Genomic DNA, 17502 nt, shown 5'->3' with positions numbered 1-17502 from the left:
TCAGCATATTGCCCCCCCAACAATCTGGGTCCTCATTTTACTGACCTCAGAAGGATGGAAGGCTGAGTCAACATTGACCCTGGTGAGATGTGAACTGCCAAATTGCAGGCAGCCGGCAGGCAGGCAGAAGTAGCCTGCAGTACTGCACTCTAACCATTGCACCACAGCGGCTCATGTTTAAATGTTACAAAAACATTTTTAAACAAACTTTAAAAGGCAAAGCATTTTTTCCCATTTGTTTATTCTGTTTTATGAAACTGAAATTGAAAGCAGAGGGAACAAAGAACATTGGTTTAGATACAGGTTTAGATACTTGACTTACTACCATCCGTTTAGTGACCGTTTAAAGTTACGACGACACTGAAAAAAGTGACTTATGGCAGGTTTTCCCCCTTATGACCTTTGCAACATCGCCACGGACACAAGATCAAAATTTGGGTACCTGGTGACTGGTCTGTATTGCCCTGTCCCGAGGTCATGTGATCACCATTTGTATCCAAAACCAGCCGGTTTCCGACAAGCAAATTCAACAGGGGAAGCCAAACTGGCTTAATGACTGCATGATTCATTTAACAACTGCAGTGGTTCACTTAACAACAGTTGCAATAAAGGTTATAAAATGGGGGGAAATTCACTTAACAACTGCTTTGCTTAGCAATGGAAAGTTTGGGTTCAATTGTGATTGTAAGTCAAGGACTACTTGTATCTGCGAATACTACGATTAATCCACCATTGATCCAGCTACTCAAATGAGGAAAATGACCATTGGCTTACCTGAAGGGTCCTTTTCTGTACACCGCGGGAGAGTCCAAGCAATGGGTTAATTCAGTCTGCTTGTCCTTAGGACTGAGGAACTATTTTTCCTTTAGCCACACCTCCTCCTGGTGTGATCAATCCCCCAGAATTCTTAGAAGAAGTCAGTTCGTGCGGACGGAGCGAAGCGTCCAAAATGATGTACTGTTGACACGAAGAACCCGAATCCCGGCCTTGAGAGCCAGGGTGGGTTGGACTCTCCCGCGGTGTACAGAAAAGGACCCTTCAGGTAAGCCAATGGTCATTTTCCTGTACACCGCTTGGAGAGTCCAAGCAATGGGACATACCCAAGTTATTGTCCATCTGGGTGGGCAGAAGAAGGCTCCCGGGATTCGGTCTCTGACGCAACCGCCTGGAGCACACGCCTGCCGAAGGACGCCTCAGCTGAGGCGAAAATGTCCAATTTATAGTGTCGCACAAAAGGAGAAGGAGAGGACCACGTAGCGGCCCTGCAGATGTCCAGGATTGAGGCCTGGGTGGCCCAGGCCGCTGAGGTAGCAGCACTTCGTGTGGAGTGTGCGGTGATGCCGCGCGGAACGGCTTTGGATTGGCTTTCATAGGCTGTCGCAATGCAGGCACGAAGCCACCTGCCAATCGTGGAGGAAGAGACCTTCTTCCCTAGGGAACCAGGCTGGAAGGAGAGGAAGAGAGCCTCTGACTTCCTGAACTCCGCAGTGCGAGCGATGTAAACCTTCAGGGCCCTCCTGACATCAAGATTGTGCCAGGAACGCTCTCTGGGATGCGACGGATGAGGACAGAAATTTGGCAACACAATGTCTTGCGCTCTATGGAACCATGAGTTTACTTTGGGGGTAAAGGTCGGGTCCAGCCTCAAAATGACCCTGTCAGGGTGGATGACGCACAAGTCCTGGCGAACAGACAGAGCCGCCAGTTCCGAAATCCGGCGGGCAGACGTGATGGCAATCAAGAAGGCCGTCTTCAGCGTCAGGAATCGAAGAGAAGTAGTGCGTAGAGGCTCAAATGGAGGGCCGGAGAGGGCCCGTAGGACCACGGACAGCTGCCAAGTGGGGTAGCGATGAACGGTGGGAGGGCGACGGTTAGAGGCGCCCTTGAGGAAGAGTCTCACCTTCGGGATTTTGCTGAGAGGCAAAAGATGGTCGCCCGACCAGACGGTGGACAAGGCCGCCACTTGGCGTCGAAGGGTGTTCGGGGCCAGGCCCATGTTGAGTCCCGCTTGAAGAAAGTCAAGGACTCTGGAAACAGGCGCGGTCGTAGGCTCGATGAGCAGCTCCTCACACCACTTTGCGAATGCGGCCCAAGACGCATCATAAATTCTGGTGGTTGAAGGGCGTCTCGCCGCCTGAATGGTGTTCACTACCTCCTCTGACAGGCCTTCGCCTTTCAGTTGGTCCCCCTCAAGTGCCAGACGGCCAACTGGAGCCACTGGGGCTCTGGGTGAACCACGGCCCCCTGGCTGAGGGAGATCTGGTCCGGAGGGATGCGCCATGGAGGAGACACCGACAGGTGGACAAGGTCGGCGAACCACGACCTGTGGGGCCAGTGTGGGGCCACGAGGAGAACTTCCGCTCCCTCTGCGATGACTTTGGAAATGAATTGAGGAAGGAGAGGCAGGGGCGGGAAGGCATAAAGTAGCTCGCGGGGCCACTTGCAACGCAGTGCATCTGTCCCCTCCGCCCCCGGGGTGAAGAACCGGGAGTAGAAGCGGTTGAGGTGCTTGTTGTCCCTGGACGCGAACAGGTCTACGGTCGGATTTCCGAATCTGTTGGACATCTGGTGGAACAGGCGAGGGTCCAGTTTCCACTCCGCAGGATCTATGGTTGTCCTGCTCAACCAGTCTGCCTGTGTGTTGTCCACTCCGGAGATGTGGTCGGAGCGGAGAGATTCCAGGTGGCGCTCCGCCCAGCGGCCCAGGGACTCCGCCTCTCTCATCAGTGCTCTGGATCTGGTGCCACCCTGGCGGGTGATGTGGGCCTTGGTGGCCACATTGTCCGTCATCAGAAGCACATGTTGACGATGGATGGACCGGCTGAAATGGCGCAGGGCCAGGCGAGCAGCTCTCAGTTCCAGTAGGTTGATGCTGTAACTGGTTTCCACTTGGGACCACTTACCCTGGACAACCAGGGAACCCATGTGGGCTCCCCAGCCGGAGAGGCTGGCGTCTGTGGTGATGATTAACCTCTCGGGCTCCTTGAATAGGTGGCCCTTGAGGATGGCCGGAGACACCCACCAGCGGAGAGACCTCTTCACTTCCGGCGGAACTCGAATCGGTCTGGGAGAGTTGCTCCTGGATGCCCTCTGGTGCGGCAGCAGCAGCCACTGAAGAGCCCTGGAATGCAGGCGGGCCCACGGCACGATGGAAATGCAGGAGATCATTTCTTCCAGCAGCTGCGACAGAAGGACCACTGGAGCCTGCCTCAAGCTCATCACCTTGTGGGTCATGGACCTTAGACCGTCCAACCTGTCTTGGGAGAGGAAAACCCTGCACAAGTTGGTATCTATCACCGCCCCCAGGTGTACAAGTCTGTTTGTTGGAGTGAGATGGCTCTTCTCTATGTTTAGAGTGAAGCCGTGATTTCTGAGGGATCTCATAGTGGTTTGGAGATCCCGCAGGGCCTGCTGCCTGGATGACGACTGGATAAGGATGTCGTCCAGGTAGCACTGGAGCCTTATGGGCCTGCGTCTTAGCTGGGCCGCCACTACCGCCAGAACTTTGGTAAACGTCCGAGGAGCGGACGAGAGGCCGAATGGGAGAGCTTTGTACTGGAAGTGGCGACCTGCATAATAAAAGCGCAAGAACTTCCTGTGCTGTGGACGGTTGGGAATGTGGAGGTATGCCTCTTTGAGATCTATAGATGTGAGGAGATCTCCCTGTCGAATCCCCGCCAGGATGGTCTGCAGTGACTGCATCTTGAACCTCCGGTAGGCGATGTGCCTGTTGAGGTTTTTGAGGTCCAAGATGGCTCTCCACCCCCCCGAGTTCTTTGGCACCAGGAAGAGGATGGAGTAAAACCCCTCCCCTCTTCGCCCTGGGGAACGGGTTCCACGGCCCTGATGTCTAGGAGATGTCTGACTTCCTGGTCCATACGCTCCCTCTTTTGAGGGCAGGATGGGACGGGGCACCGGATGAAAGTCCGGAGGGGGAGGGACAGGAACTCCAGGGAGAGGCCTTCCCTGACTATCTGCAGAACCCAAGCATCCTCGGTTGTCTGGGCCCAATGGAAGGCAAACAGCTGGAGCCGACCCCCGATGGGCGCCGAGCTCGGGCAGTCACTTTGACTTACGGAACGGCCTGTTGGAGGCCCCACCGCGGTTATACTTGCGGAAGCCGAACTGCTGCCTGCCTCTGTCCCGAAAGGGCGCCCTGTCCTGGGACCTGTCGCCCTGCTGACCGAAGGACCTATTGGAGGGAGAGAAGGAAGAGGCAGAGGTGGAAGGCTCGGAGGCACGAAAGGACTGCCTCCTGGAATAGGGAGTGGTCTTACGTTCCTGCTTCTTGGTTAGAGAAGGGAGGATCTTCCTCTTGTCCTAGGACTCGATGAGGAGAGGATCCAGGGACTCGCCAAATAATTTGGACCCCTTGAAGGGGGCGGAAGCCAGCTTCCACTTGTTTTTCTGGTCCGCTTGCCAATGGCGGAGCCAGATCAACCGGCGAGAAGTGATATTAGAGCCGAGTGCCCTGGAGGCGAATTTAGTGGCGTTAAGGAAAGCGTCAGCGGCGTATTGGGAAGCCGCGATTATTTTAGACACGTCCTGGTGGAGGCGGACCTCTCCCGCCAGGAGCTTGGTTAGGAGCTCGCGTAGCCAGATCACAGAAGCCCTATTGAAAAAGGAGGCGGATGAAGAGGCCCTAATAGCCCAGGCAGCCACCAGGTGGGTCTTGTGGCACGCCTTTTCCGCCTTCTTGTCCTCCGCCTTAAGGCCTTCCAGGAGGTCGGCCGGTAGGGAGGAGTTAGAAGTGAGTGCAGCGATGGGCGGGTCGACAGTGGGAAGGGCCAGAAGGACCTCCAGCACTGGCTCCATAGTATAAAGCTTCCTATCTACCCCACTGGGAGAGGACTGCGTGGCTGGTTGAGCCCACTGGCGCTGGATTAGGTCGAGAAACAGCCCCGGGACCGGAACCAGCTCCTGTTGGGGTGCTGGGACATCAAACATGACCGCATTGGGATTAGCCGGAGTGGCATCCGCCGCCGGCGCAGCCGGCATGGGCTTGATCCCCACCCTGGTGGCAGCCTTGACCTTGTGGAGGACAGATTTGAAAAGGCTGGGCTTGAACAGACCCGCAAAGGCGGGCGCTTCAGGGGGGAGGTCCTCATCGTCCGAGAGACCTAGCACCTCCGGGTCAGGATCCTCAATGGCAGAGGCCTCGCTGACCACCGAGGATTCCAGGGAAGGATGGCGAGCACGCTTGCTTGGAGGGGGAGCTGCCTGATTGGGTTTGGGACCCCTTGGGGCCACTGCAGTGGGATTCTTAAATTTCATGGCCTCCGTGATGCCCTTGGCAATGGCACGGGCCATCAGTTCCTGCATGCGGGGAGATAATTCCTCTGAGTCAGAATCAGGATCCAAACCCTCCTCTAGGGGGGGTGAAGCCTCACCCTGCATATCATCTATGCTAGCATCCCCAGGGGGAGGGGCCTGCTCACAGGCCCAAGAGGGTGCCGGGGATGCCGGCTCTGCAAATGACCTATTTGGGGATAGGTCCTGGGACTCCACCTCCTCAAGGACCATTTGGAGATCCTCCCGGGAGGGAGGGATTCCTGAGTGGGACTGCTCCCTGTCTGCCTGGCGTCTGGCCTTCTCAAACTGCTTGTCAAGGGCCCGCTGGCACCTTTCAGCATCCTTGGCCTCAGCCACGGAAGGGGTTCTGGAACGCTGTTTCCCAGAACTACCCCCACCACTCTTGCCCGCACCCCCACTCCCCGATGAGGAGGAACCCTTGCTAGGGGCCTGAAAGAGGCTCGGCCTAGTATCTTGGGAATCGGGGGGACTAGGCAGGTCCATAGTCAATGACCACACAAGATGGAGCAAGGCTATGACAAGGCAGAAGTTAGAGAGAGAGACTGGTTGCTGCAAGGGGAACAAAACAAAAAGATTTGTCAAAATTGCTACATGCACAGTAATTGAGTCAATACGTATGAAATATCCCATGCTTAATACCAGTCAGAGGCCCAGGGGTAGGATTGGGGCCTGCACCGAGGCGCAAGGCTCCGCAGGAGAAGCAGGGAGGAGAATGACTAGAAAAATGCTTTGGCCTGCGCTTACTTAGGCCTCCTCCCTGAGCCGGTATAATGACCGTTGGTATGGCCCAGGAACCAGCACCGCTCGCAAAAATAGGCAAAAGGATGGAGGTGGTGATCCCAGCCTGAGAAACCCTTGCTAGGCCCTGCCACCTCCAGCGGTCTCCTGATAACGAGGCTGATGCAAAATGGCGGCCATGGCTGGGCGCGCTTTTTTCGCGCCTAAAATGGCCGCCCCAACAGCGTGGGGCTAAGGGAGAGCGAGGAGCGAAAGCACCTCGAATGGCGACGATCGCTCACTCCTCCCTGCGGCAGAGGTCCTCTAGCAGGCCGGGGAACGGAAAAAAAAACTTCGTCTAAAATAACAAACGAGGGGCCTGGGAACGTAGGAACCTCGCCGCTGCAGCCGTGCCGTTTTAAACGACAAGCGGCAGGCCTCCGAAGCTGTCCCATAAGGATCGGCTGAGGGGCACCCCCACCACCTTCCAGCTTACCTCCTGGCCTTCAAATGTAAATTCTGCTGGAGAAAAGCGCAGCGATGAGGAGAAAAACGTCTCACGAAGTTGGGAAAATGTTAGGAAAGAGAAATAAAACGCAAATAGAGAGTCCAAGCCAAAAAAGGATTAATTCAGCTCAGAGCTCTAGCTAATTACGTCCAAACGGGCTGACTGAGGAAGAATTCTGGGGGATTGATCACACCAGGAGGAGGTGTGGCTAAAGGAAAAATAGTTCCTCAGTCCTAAGGGCAAGCAGACTGAATTAACCCATTGCTTGGACTCTCCAAGCGGTGTACAGGAAAATACTTACTTCTCTTTGGGTATGTCTATGGCAGAAAGGCAATGAAGGGCCTAAGGGCTAGGAAGATGTCTTTTACATCACTTTTTATAATATAGGCAGTTCTCCTACCACCAATACTCATAAAGCATAGTTTCAAACACCAGGAGAAATTATCTTTCTGTTTTCTACAAGAGATAAACCAACATCTCCTAGATAAAAAGTTGCAAGCAAGCTGTACTGAATTTTCAGGGATCTGATATGCCATGGCTGAAAGGTTGGGGTCTAACTGAAACAGGCAGGGACTACCTCCATTCATCACCTTCACAGTTGCAGACCGTGGACCCAAGTGCTCAGAAGAGAGACACAGAAGTCCACTGAGATCAGCTCCCAGCACCTGGACAGGTAATGGAAGGCGACCTAGGTAAGCCACAATCCATTGCCGCACCAAGTTGATAGTTTTACAAGGCTAAGAGTCAAATCGCCAGCGGAAAACCAGACAAAGAGCCTCCGTGCGGCGACCTGCAGTGAGTCAGGCAACCAGGCAGCTGCGGCAATTTGCTCAGAAAGCGAAACTGGCTAAAGAAAATGGCAGCCAGAATTTCCGGCTCCTCAAAATGGCCACCGCACCAGTCATGCAGCCCAAAATGGCCACTGGGACTAGATAGGAGCCCTGAAGAGCAGCGCCGAACGCGGCTTCTTCAAAGCACGGTCAGCGGCAACGGAGCCTTCAGCAGGGTTCCCTAACGCAGTGTGGGTCCTGTGACGGCACTGGCATCGGCACTTCGACCCACGTGCCTCCCACGACAGCTGCCTGTAGCCCTACGGTGCCCGAGAGAACCCAGGACATCAGGAGGACCAAGAGGTGAGCAAATAGCCAATTAAGGGGAAAAGGAATTTTTCTCTCACCGAGCCTGCTCGTAAAAGACACAATTAAAGGAATATTTCCTACTTTTAAATCTAGGAGAGTCCAAGCAATCTGTAGAACTGAAGAGAAAATTGAAGCGCGTCCACTGGGCTAGCTGAATTGAAAAAAAAAAATGAAGATGGTCAGCACCAGAGGCGTGGCTTAAAGTTTCAATTCAGTTCTGGGCAGATTGGCTGTATTTAACCCTTGCTTGGACTCTCCAGAGCAGCGCCCTGAAAAAAACAAAGGGAAACGGAAAGATGTACATTAGTACAACTTTTAAAACTGAATTGCTTTAGAAAGATCCAACTCGTGTTCTATTTTGCAAAGGTCTGATTGGTATATAGCAATTTGGAATTAAACAAAATACGGGATTACTTTGGCGCTATTTACATTACAGATATCACTTGATTTACGACTGCAACTGGGACCGAAATTGCAGTCATTAAGTCATGATCATTGTAAAATCAAGGGGCCCATGGGACCAGAACCAATTTTACAACTGGTCTTATGATGTTGTTAAACAAATCAGGTGATCATAAATATGAACCTGTTCTCCCTAAGTGATGGTTTTTTTTTATAAGTCAGCAAAATATATATATATATATATATATATATATATATATATATATATATATATATATATATATATGTGTGTGTGTGTGTGTGTGTGTGTGTGTGTGTGTGTGTGTGTGTGTGTGTGTTACAACCCCTTTATTTATTTATCAGTACAATTACAACATATATATATATATATGTGTGTGTGTGTGTGTGTGTGTGTGTGTTGTAATTGTATATATATCATATACCAATCATAAATGAGAGTGGTTTGCCAAGTGCCCCATGTGACCACAGGGATAGAGTGGGGACACACACAGTATTTTACAACTGCCAGAGATGCTTTATGGACCATTGAACATCTTTTCCAAGGTTGATGCAAGCTGAGGAGTACTCATACTGATAAATCTTTTGGTCGTTCGCATTGTCTGGCATTGGAAAACCATGCCCAGCTATGTTCTCTAAAACCAGGAAATAGTATTGAAGCACTTGCTAATCAGCCCACTGCCAGATCATATTAAACCAAGGCCCCCATTAAATCCAAGCATAGTAGCAATTGAAAAATAAGAATATTGTTGCTGATCTAGGGGAGGCACTTTGTTAGACAGCACTGATTGTTTCCAGAATGTATTTTTATTTCTCCACTCAACTCTGATTGAGGCCAATGTGACTTGTTTGTTAGCCTCCAGCAATAACACTACCTAACCAATCCTTGTATCTTTCTGTTTATTGTGCTATGAAGATAGGCAACAATGACAATGTATTGCAGGCAGAGAACATGTGAGGCTACAACAGCGGTTCTCAAATAGTGGGGCGCGCCCCCTGGGGGGGCGCGAGGCTCCGTAAAGGGGGGCGCGAAGGCTCCCTTTCCATCTGGGTGCAACGGCGGCGGCGTGGGCGAGGCATAATATATCCCGCCTGGAAGTGGCAGCACTTCGGACTGTGGATTTTCATTGGAGCCGCAGGCTGGAGCTGTGCAAGAAGCCTGCTCGGGCGGGGGTGGGAGGGAGGGAAGCATGGCTGTCCCAGGCTTCCCTCCCTTCCCCCCCCCCAGCCCAAGCAGACTTTTTGCACAGCTCCAGCCCGCGGCTCTGATGAGTCTCTGAGCAGTCCCCAGCGCTGCCACTTCAAGCCGGGATATATTCTGCCATGCCCTCGGCGGCGTCTTTATGCAGGTAGCTCGCCTCCCCGCCAGCAGCTCCACCGCCAGGATTCCGTCTGGAAGCGGAAGCGCAACAGCCGCTGTTGGGGAAGGGACAAAGGGGCGGCGGTCGCCCGATCTTGCCACCGCCACCCCTTTGCCCCTGGTAACGGCGACTGTTGTGCTGCTGCTTCCAGCTGGGATGCTGGAGGAGCTGCTGGCAGGGAGGGAGGGAAGAAAGGGAGGAGGGAGTAAGGATAGACAAGCAAGAGGGAAAGAGGAAAGAAGGCAAGCAGGCAGGAAGGAGGCAGAAGGAAGGAGGGAAGAATGGAACTGGAAGGGAGGCAGGGAAGGAGGGAGGGAGAAAGGAAGGATAGGAGGATAGGGAAAGAGGAAAGAAGGCAGGCAGGCAGGGGGAAAGAGGAAGGAGGGAACTGAAAGGGAGGCAGGAAGGAAGGGAAGGAGGAAGGGAGGGTGGAAGGAAGGATAGACAAGCAAGAGGGAAAGAGGAAAGAAGGCAAGCAGGCAGGAAGGAGGCAGAAGGAAGGAGGGAAGAATGGAACTGGAAGGGAGGCAGGGAAGGAGGGAGGGAGAAAGGAAGGATAGGAGGATAGGGAAAGAGGAAAGAAGGCAGGCAGGCAGGGGGAAAGAGGAAGGAGGGAACTGGAAGGGAGGCAGGAAGGAAGGGAAGGAGGAAGGGAGGGTGGAAGGAAGGATAGACAAGCAAGAGGGAAAGAGGAAAGAAGGCAAGCAGGCAGGAAGGAGGCAGAAGGAAGGAGGGAAGAATGGAACTGGAAGGGAGGCAGGGAAGGAGGGAGGGAGAAAGGAAGGATAGGAGGATAGGGAAAGAGGAAAGAAGGCAGGCAGGCGGAAAGAGGAAGGAGGGAACTGGAAGGGAGGCAGGAAGGAAGGGAAGGAGGAAGGGAGGGTGGAAGGAAGGAAGGATAGACAAGCAAGAGGGAAAGAGGAAAGAAGGCAAGCAGGCAGGAAGGAGGCAGAAGGAAGGAGGGAAGAATGGAACTGGAAGGGAGGCAGGGAAGGAGGGAGGGAGAAAGGAAGGATAGGAGGATAGGGAAAGAGGAAAGAAGGCAGGCAGGCAGGGGGAAAGAGGAAGGAGGGAACTGGAAGGGAGGCAGGAAGGAAGGGAAGGAGGAAGGGAGGGTGGAAGGAAGGATAGACAAGTAAGAGGGAAAGAGGAAAGAAAGCATGTGACTACGGTGGGAGACGAGGAAAGACCGGTGTGCTATGTTATGCAGAGGTGTACTTATAACAATTTTATAGACAAATTATACTATTTACAGTCGCGCCGGGGGGGGGGGCGCGAAATGTTTTCTTCTTCCTAGGGGGGGCATGACAGAAAATAATTGAGAAGCACTGGGCTACAAGGAGAGGCATCTTCAAAAGCTTAAACCAAAGCAAAACATTCTCTACTTTTGTAAGAAAACATGAAAGGCCACAGTCCAGAAAAGTTCTTTTAAAAGGACTTGAACACACTCTTTCTTTTACACCCTCAAATAGCTAAAAGCATAAGGACGGAGCACAACAGTGTGAAAATATGTTACATCCTGTTCTTTAAAAAGTGAGATCATTGTTTAGCCTTTTCACGTGAAAGATCACATTTTAAATTTTACTGAGACTGTATTATTTATACTGAAATTAATTCTCTTCCCACAGACACACAAATAAATCTCCTATCCTTATCACAGTGCCTTGCTTCTGGGCATATTTTAAGAACAATGAGATTTAAAATATCATAGTCAGACATCCTTTACTAGGCTAGGAAAAATGTAATGATTGTTAGCAGGGGTGGGCATTAAAAATGGAGTAAGCTAGGGAGCAAGAAAATACAGCAGCAATCTAAGAGTTGGAGCAGCTTTTGAGAAAGCACATATGAGTAGCTGGATAAAAACAGAAGTATTTAAGACAAATACTGCAATATATTTAATTCTACTTTTAATAAACTATAAAAAACATTCCATTTTACCCCCTATTCTAATTTCCATTTCCACCAACAATACTAAAGAAAAAGAGGATGGATGGATGGATGGATGGATGGATGGATGGATGGATGGATGGATGGATGGATGGATGGATGGATGAATTAATCATAACCCTAACCAATATAAACCACAGTGCTGGTTATTTTTTGAGTGCCATCATGACTTTGAACAGTCACTAAATAGGGCAATTATTAAGTGAGGATTATCTATGAAGCCAATTTAAAACAACTTCAGACACAAAAAAACACATTTGGCGTCTTACCATTGGTCGTGCATTGATAGGTAGAAGTTTCCTCTTAGGAGCCTCCTATCACAGGAAGATGGTACTGAAATATGAAGAGTAAAGGCAAGGTTTAATTTGAGACAATGAGGAGACTAAATGTTCAGACAGATTTTAAAAGAGTAAGGCTGACATTTTTAACTTTCGAATTTTTAAAAGAAGAAAATGCTTGTGTCGGTTTTCAAATGAAAAGAGAAGGAACTGCTGATTTACAATGTTTTGTTTGGAACCGGCTTATTTCCATATTAAAATTGCCAATAGAGATGGTGATGACAGTTCAGGGGCCCATATTTTAAGTGTATTAAAGATTGTTGTCGCAATGCATTAGCCATTTTACTCAAAGGTGGGCTGCTGCTGGTTCGGACCAGTTCTGACAAACTGGTAGTTCCAGCCAATGTGTGGGCCTGCTCCCGCCCCCGGCACTATCCCGTCCTGTATCGCCACGTTTTTTGAAGCGCGTGCGCGAGCAAAGTGCCCACATTTTTGGTGATGGGCAAACCGGTTGTTACATTATATGATGCCCACCTCTGATTTTACCTTAACAAACCAAGGCTTTAAAGAATATGACTTAAGTTCATTTTGTAATAACCACCAACAAAGCTTCCCCAAACAAAGCTAGATAAAGTTGTAAGAATTTCCAATGCATACTTATAGGGAATCATGATCACAAAGCAGTAATTACATTAATCCCACTGGTGCAGGAAATGGGATGTGGGAAAGGGGAGTGGGGAAATATAGTTTTAATAGCATCTAAATCTGAGTGCAGGCAATGCTTAAGAGAAAGGTTAACTTGACAGCTATCATCTTAAATTCCATGTTCAAATTAACAAAAAAAAATATTTTTATGTCGATATTTTTTTTATGATGGAAGAATCTGATTGAAATTGCAGACTGAATCCAGAGAGCACTCAGATACACACACACACACGATACCAAAACTGCCAATAAAAATCTGAACCAAAGGCACTGGTTGAGGAAAACAAAGCAGAAACTCTATTGCAAATAGCAGCCTCGCTCTCAAAAATGGCATTGTGTTTATTTATTTATTTATTTATTTTGTTGCATTTATAAGCTGTGTCTGTTCAAAGAGGAAAATTGAATGCAAGATCACACGGGCTGACTACAAACAACAGCATGACAAAGTAGCAACAATGGTGCATTGGAATATCTGCAAGAAATAGCACTTTGTCTGCAAGCGAGGAGTGGTGGGCCCCCAAAACAGGCAAGTCATAGAAAATGCTCTGGGACGTTAGAATTCAAACAGACAGGCATCTGACACATAACACCCCAAGTCAAAAAGTCTGGGTAGTGGAGAGAAAGAAATGGAGAAAATCACAAAATGCAAAAACCTACAAATAAAAGTAAAACGACTGTTGCAAAAGAAGGCAGAGATGGTACTACACAAGTAATACCTTGTTTCCCCGAAAATAAGACCTCCCCGGATAATAAGCCCAACTGGGCTTTTGAGCATATCCACTAAAATAAGCCCTGCCCAAAACATCTGGAGTACCACTTGGTTACTATACTGGCATTGACAAAATCACCACAAATCAATTTCAAAAGGCAACTTTATTTGGGACAGCTTACATCCTATGACGAAACCTTTAATAATATATAACAACGTCTATCTAATACAGGTACTTTTGAGGAAATTGATAGGTGGATAAAAATGCAAAATCAACCTAAACTGCTGACTGTGTGACTAACCATAACATCCTAGGCCTACAACCACATGGTCAATGCCATAAAGACAGGAAGTGAGGAACTATCAGACAAAGCAATTGTGGTCACAGATATGTCTCCAAGGGCCTGATGATGTTGCTACATTATGTTATGTGATGTATGTTACATGTTGGGATATATGTTATGTAATATGTGATTGTGATATGTCCTGATACTGTACTGAGTAATAAGGAATGTGCTGAAAGAATAAAATATTTATATATTTAATCTATGAAATAAATACTTAACAGTAAAAACTACTCTCCAACATTTGACAACCATGTTTTCAAAGATCCAGAAGTATGCCAGTGCCTTAATATACAAAAGGCAACATACTCTCATAAATATTTATCATAACTTTTTTTTAAAAAAAACTAAAATTAGAAGGAATCATAAGCAATTTTCTGTTAAATAATAAATCTAACTTAATTTCTCATTAAACTCAGCTGTAGAAAAAAATCCACTTAAAATGTAAACAAATTGACTTCAAAATATTTCCGAAGATCAGTTGTAAAAGCATGTTTCCTGTTTATTTTTCATGTTCTATTTGTGTGTGTGTGTGTGTGTGTGTGTGTGTGTGTGTGTGTGTGTGTATTCCCATACTCTTAGTCTTCAAGGTCTGGTGGTTAATACTACTCTTGGGATTTTTATTCAGGGAAGGGGGTGATGACTAAGGAGGTGAAAATCAGATCAAAGTTGAATGCAACTTAAAAAACCTCTTATGGAGCTGAGCTCAATTCCTTCTAATGCAGTTGTGTTATTTTCTTAGTAGTATTGTGAAAGTGTCTACACCAGGATATTTTATGAGGGTTTTGACAGTCCGGTCCACCCTAAAAGTTCTACAATATCTAGTAGGTGATTCTCCATCACTGACCTGACCTGTCAGATATAAGTTTTACCCAATGAGAATAATTATCACAATTATGTGCCAATAGACGTAGATGTGGTGGCTCAGTCGCTAAGACACTGAGCTTGTCGATCAGAAAGGTCAGCAGTTCTGCGGTTTAAATCCCTAGCACCGCGTAATGGAGTGAGCTCCTGTTACTTGTCCCAGCTTCTGCCAACCTAGCAATTCGAAAGCATGTAAAAATGCAAGTAGAAAAATAGGAACCACCTTTAGTGGGAAAGTAACAGTGTTCCGTGTGCCTTTGGCATTTAGTCATGCCAGCCACATGACCACGGAGATCTCTTCAGACAGCACTCGCTCTTCAGCTTTGAAACGGAGATGAGCACTGCCCCCTAGAGTCGGGAACGACTAGCACATATGTGGAAGGGGAACCTTTACCTTTAGAAATAGACTGGATAATTGGATGGTGACCTGATACAGATAGTCTTCACTTCACAACGGTAGTTGGGACAGCAATTCTGTTATAAGCAATACAGCTGTTAACTGAAACATCACATGATCATGCTGACTTATGACATCTGTTCTACTGCAATTGTTAAGCAGATCCACAACGTTCATAAATGTGACTTCACATGACCATGGCTTATTTCCGGCTTCTTTGTTGACTTTGCTGGTTGGAAGCTGGATATGAAGTTTGCAAATGGCATTCATATGATCATGGGATGCTGCGGCTGTCCGAAATGCGCACCAGTGTTGAAGCACCCAAAATCACACTCTCACAACCACAGAGAATCTGAGACAGCCACAAGATTGAGGGCTGGTTGCAGATCTTTTCCAGCACCATCGCAAGAGGCCGTTTGTTAAACTACAACTTACCTGAAGAGGGATCAAATTTACACCTGCAGAATCCCTGCCTCATCTTTATACACTGTCTTCTTTATCTTGACCTTGTACATTTCCCTTTCAGCAGAGGGGAGGAAAAAACACTGAATTGATTTCTTGTAAGAGTAGGAAAAGAACGCAGAAGAGAGAGAAATGACTATAGTATTAGCATTGCAGATAGTGGCCAATTCAGCATTCATACTGAATTATCTTATCTGACAAGTGTTACTGACTTAATATAAAATATAATGATCCTTTGTGCTAAGTGTATGCTAATTTATTTATTTATGCCAATTTACTCATTCAATTATTGAGGCACCCTAAGTAGTTCTGTTCGGCTTTCGTTGGAGGATACCCAGATGGTTCATTACCTTGGGGGTTTTTTTTAACGCAAAAATCAAAGTTTCAATGTGACTACACAATAAGAATTGCCATCAGCTGAAGCTGCAAAGCCACAAAAAAATAAATAATCGGAAGGCCACGCAGCAAAAAAAACATAACAGCCGGAATAGCTTTGTCTGGATAAATACCGCAAATTCTTCTCACATGAACCAATACGATACAATAAAACAGGATCACAAAGCTGTTTATCGAAACAGGACAGCGGGACACGAAATGACATTGTTGTCTGATCTCTTACAGGTAGTCTTTTTACTCACAACAATTTGTTTACTCTGTTTCCCTGAAAATAAGACCTCCCCGGATAATAAGCTCAATCGGGATTTTGAGTGAATGCGCTAAAATAACCCTTTCCCGAAAATATTGCAACACAGCAGCAGCCTCTTGCACCCCAAAAATAATAACACCTCCCCGAAAATAAGGCCAAGTACTTATTATTGGGGGGGGGTATCAAAAGAAAATGAGACCCTGTCTTATTTTTGAGGAAACACGGTAGTGACTCTTTGAAATTACCACACTGAAAAAAGTGATTTACGGCCACTTTTGTTGCAGTGAAACCAGTCAAATGACCAAAATTCAGCGTCTTGGCAACTGGCATGCATTTACAATGGTTGCAGCATCCAAGGGACACATGTTCGTGATTTGTGGTCTTTCCAGCTAGCGTCCAACAGGCAAAGTCAACGGGGAAAGCAGGATTCCCTTAGCGACTGTGTGATTCACTTAACAACTACAACCACAGCAACAACAACAAAAGCCATAAAATTTGGCATGGTATACTTAACAACCTCATTACTTAGCAATAGAAAATCTGGTTCCAATCATAGTTGTAAGTTATACATTATACATATTATACATCACATCATGCAATATCTATTAAGAGCCGTGGTGACGCAGTGGTTAGAATGCAGTATTGCAGGCTCACTCTGTTTACTGCCAGGAGTTCGATCCTGACCGGCTCAAGGTTGTCTCAGCCTTCCATCCTTCTGGGGTTGGTAAAATGAGGACCAAGATTGTTGGAGGCTGTATATTGACTCTGTAAACTGCTTAGATTATGCTGTAAAGCAGAGATCCCCAACCTGTGTGACATGGCCCACTACTGAGCTGTGACGTTTTGGTCACCGCCTGTGTCTTCCCCGCCCCCCTTTCCTTCCAGGCTGCCAACCCAAAAAGGTTGGGGAACTCTGCACCATAAAGCAGTGGTGAAATGCAAATTGTTTTACTGCCGGTCCTGTGGGCATGGCTTGGTGGGCATGGCAGGAGAAGGATACTGCAAAATCTCCGTCCCCACCCCACTCCAGGGGAAGGATACTGCTAAATCCCCATTCCCACTCCACCCCTGCTATAAAGCACTAAGAAATACATATTACAAAGTGGTATATAAGTCTAAGTGCTACAGTGTTACTATTGTAGAATCTGTAATCTGTGCTCTCCAAGCAGAAACTAGGTGTCTACGTCAGCCATTCCACTCTATGGTGAAGCCACACTATCAGCCCCCTCTGCCACAAAGATCTTGCAGGAGAAGAGCTGTCTGGACAACTGTGGGATCTGGCAGGTTGAGAGCTGTGAACCATAAACCCAAAGCTTTTGCTGTGACCCAGCAAAACAGATATAGTGCCCTTGCTGACCTTAATGGGGACACTAAAGAGATAGGTCAAGGCAGTTGTGATAATGATGACTCAAATAAGCAGGGGATCGTGGTCCAAAACGAAGAACTTTCTTCGGAAAGGCGAAAAGGGGAACCAGGTATCACACATCAGTCGCAGAAGAAGATCAAGGTATGTAAAAAGAGAAGTCACCTTCTGGTTGGTGATTCAATCGTAAGAGATGTTAATTTAGGAGAGGATAAGGAGGTTTTAAAAGAGGTCAGGTGTCTGCCAGGTGCTACTGCCAGCAGAGACAAGAGGCGTATTCTTAAGATAGTCAAGAATGCAAGTAAGGACTGTGACGTTGATGCTATTAT

General features: G+C 48.0%; 1 protein-coding gene across 5 annotated transcripts in view; it reads right to left on the bottom strand.

Annotated features, from left to right (window-relative positions):
- TBL1XR1 (TBL1X/Y related 1) overlaps positions 1–17502 on the bottom strand; it is a 271416-nt gene that overhangs the window by 138381 nt on the left and 115533 nt on the right. For 4 of the 5 annotated variants that reach the window (XM_081954230.1, XM_081954231.1, XM_081954229.1 and 1 more), the window contains one exon: positions 11675–11738. The gene's annotated coding sequence lies outside the window, so the exon portion shown is untranslated. Of the gene's footprint in view, positions 1–11674; positions 11739–15137; positions 15158–17502 lie in introns of those variants that run through there. The other variant, XM_081954233.1, reaches the window with a different exon arrangement.

This window comes from Natrix helvetica (assembly GCF_964273705.1).
Source record: "Natrix helvetica genome assembly, chromosome: 5".
NCBI lineage: Eukaryota > Metazoa > Chordata > Lepidosauria > Squamata > Natricidae > Natrix > Natrix helvetica.
This window is presented reverse-complemented; position numbering and strand designations above follow the sequence as displayed.